The 3,244-nt window shown below is 42.0% G+C and overlaps 1 protein-coding gene across 2 annotated transcripts in view; it reads left to right on the top strand.

Annotated features, from left to right (window-relative positions):
* The window catches only part of Cmya5 (cardiomyopathy associated 5), a 114,042-nt gene that overhangs the window by 895 nt on the left and 109,903 nt on the right, over window positions 1–3,244 (top strand). The gene's annotated exons all lie outside the window — the stretch shown is intronic.

Raw genomic sequence — 3,244 nt, 5'->3', positions numbered from 1 at the left:
TCTTTTTGAGACAGGGTCTCCCTGTAGCCCCAGCTGGCCTGGAACTTACTATGTAGACCAGGCTGGCCTTGAATTCACAGAGATCCACCTGCCTCTGCCTCCCAAGTGCTGGGATTAAAGACCTGGGCCACCATGCCCCGCTCTGTTCTTAAATTTTTACTAGTCCTAAATATCAACTTATCAGTACAGGTGAATGAGATTAAATGATGTTATCTACAAAGATGGGACTTTCCCCACTTTGATCATAAAATGAGAATAGTAGTGTGGGCATTTTGTTTTATCCTGAGCTTGTGTCAGAATAACATCTGCTCCTCCATATTTCCAGCAAAAGAAAGGCTTTGGAGGTAGTGAGTGAATGGTTACCATTTTGGAATGCTCAGCCTAGGCCAGAAGAGCTGAAGTAGTCCCAGGGTGCCATTGAAGGTTGGAGAGGTGGCAGAGCTGGTAAAGTGCTTGACTTGCAAGTACAAGGCAGGCCCTGAGTTCAGATTCCAGTACCCAGATTCCACAGGAAGAAGCCCATCATGGTGGTGTGTACTGGTAATCTCAATGTTAGGGAGATAGAGACGGGCAGAATCCCTAGGGTTCAGTGGCCAGCCAGCCTGACCTACTTGGTGAGTTCTGGGCCAGTGAGAAAAACAGAAGAAAAAGGGGATAGTCCCTGAGGGTTACACACAGAGTGCTTTTGATTAGGGAGAATGGTCCATTGGGATGCAAATCATGGGTCTCACATTTATCAAGCAACTACTAAGAAGGAAACAAATGGCCTCTGCCCTCAAGAACTTTGAGGGAGAAGTTAGGGATAATGTGGAGGATGTGAGACCATAATGCTGAAGAAGTTAGAACCAAGCATGGACACTGTAGAAGGTCAGAAGAGAGTGAATAGACCTGTCAGCCAGGAAGTACAGGCCACAGGCTCATACTGTAGAAGACTTTAGAAGATGGGCAAGAGATGCATTAAGGAAGGCACCCAGGAGAAATGGAAGAAGAAGCAGGGATCAGTGATTCTCAGGCACATCAAGAAGGGTTTCCCATAATGACATCTGGGATGCTCATATCCTTGACTACCCAACATTTCCCAAGAGAATCAGACTCATTTACAGTAAAATGTGAGCATCTGCCAATTTCAAGCAACATTTTTGGGTTGCCCTTTGACAAAGATCAAGACCTTCAAATGAGGATATAATTCATCCCAAGTAAACGCTCAGTCTGTTCTGACTGGAGATGGTGAAGTAGACATGACAAGGAAAGAGGTCAGAATAAGCAGGGAGAAACAAGAGAATAAAGTAGGTAGCAGTGGAGGCCTGGAAAAGCCACCCGTTTTTGATTTTTTGTTTGATGACATGGTAACAAGGAATCAGTGAGGCTACTGAACAAGACTGAAGAGAACAAGCAGGTTGTGATAGTGGAAAAGCAGTCTGGCAGGCAGATTGGGAAGTTCAGTTTCAGAAGCATTTTGACGAGGGAGGCAGCAGAAAGAGGCAGTATCTAGGGCCTGGACCATGATTGGGGTGAAAGGAAAGGAGGTAGTAACTATAGCTAGATGCAGGGAGAGGTCAGTTCCTAGGGAAACAGGGAGTCCCCAGATCATTTGCAGCTCAGAATCAGATCAGGAACCAAAACTGCGGTACTACATGGGAGTTTATGAGCATGGCCTGAATTTCTGTGTTCCTCTGAGACTGGAAGCGAGAGCTTGGAATATTCTTTAATAGATGGAAGGCTGGATACCGTATCATCATACCCCTCTCCCTCTTTAGCCCTTCCACAGGAGTGTTATAATTAGAAGAGGGCCTTGCTGGCCAGGCATAGTGTTCAGTGCTCACCTATGTTGTTTCCTGTTAAACCCTCCCAGGAGCGCAATGAGGTAATTGTCCTGTTACAGATGAGAAAGCTGAAGCTGCACACCATTTACTGAGGGTAAACAGCAAAAAACTGGTGAGCCAATGTGTGCGTACTGCACACCATTAAACTTGGACCACCGCTTTGTTTTGAGGAGGGTCCTTCCTCACTCTAGTGGAAAGTGGAATGACCACCTAGCTTTTTTTTTTTTTACCGAGAGGCTACTAGGGAAAAAGGGAAGATATCTCTGTACAACAATAGGGATTTTTCTCCCTGCTTAAGTAGAAACGTTGTCTACATTTTCTCAAAGGTCAGAACCATTTTAAGGAAACTAAATACAATTTAAATTTGTGTGTGTGTGTGTGTGTGTGTGTGTATGTGTGGTGTATAGTGTATATATGTGTTTCTATGGGCGGGTATAGAGGCCAGAAGTCACATTGGTATCTTCCTTATTCACCCTCCACCTCATTTTTTGATACAGATCTCTCACTGGATCTGAAGTTCATCTATTGGCTGGCTAGCCAATGAGTTCCAGGGGTCCTTCTGACTTTGCTGCCCCAGTGCTAGACTTACAGATGTGTGCAGCTTTTATGTTGAGACTGGGACTCTGAACTCTGGTGCTCACACTTGTTGGCAGCAGTTTACCAACTGAGCTATCTCCTGAGCACCACAAACTAACTTTTTAAAACTAAGAAGCATATAAATGTTTAAAAGTGAAAATAGCCTAAGTAGCGATCGTGGAATGGTGGATAGTGTATCTCTTTGATATAGCCTTACTAAGCCATAGTCTAAATGCTTTTTATGAAGATTCTAACAATATAGAAACTATTTCTGTTGGATGTGGAAAAAGTCATAATTTAAAATGATGTGACCCATAAAATAAAAGACATACTAGAAAAAAAAATTAAATTAAGGTTAACAATACAGGTTAAGCTTGAGGTTTAAAAAGATTAATAGTTAACCATTTTGAAGTAGTGGAATAACCACTAAATAGAACTTTTTCTTTATATGAGCTTTTCAATTTTTCTACAGTTTGTATATAGTATATTGTGTTATTGAGAAAAATAAAATTTACCATTAAAAATTCATAATAGTAGGAGCTAGAGAGATGGCTCAGCAGTTAAGAACATTAGCACCCACATGGTGGCTAACAATCATCTGTAATTCCAATTCCAGGGGATCCAATGCCCCCTTCTGTCCTCTGTGGGCACTGCACAACATGGGTGCAAGAAGTACAAAAAAAATGCAAGACAATAATTTACTTCTAAAACTTTTCTTTATCCCTCCAAGTATAATATGTAGAATTACCTAGAGCTCCCTTTCCAAATCAAGGGGAAAAAATCCCTTCTAATTACACTATAGTGCAGAAAACAGCATTATATGGACCCTTTTTTTTTTTTTTTTT

This window comes from Nannospalax galili, unplaced genomic scaffold, assembly GCF_000622305.1.
Source record: "Nannospalax galili isolate Female #2095 unplaced genomic scaffold, S.galili_v1.0 scaffold45, whole genome shotgun sequence".
NCBI classification, from domain to species: Eukaryota; Metazoa; Chordata; class Mammalia; order Rodentia; family Spalacidae; genus Nannospalax; species Nannospalax galili.
Note: the sequence above shows the minus strand (reverse complement) of the source record. Positions and strands in the feature narration are given on the sequence as shown.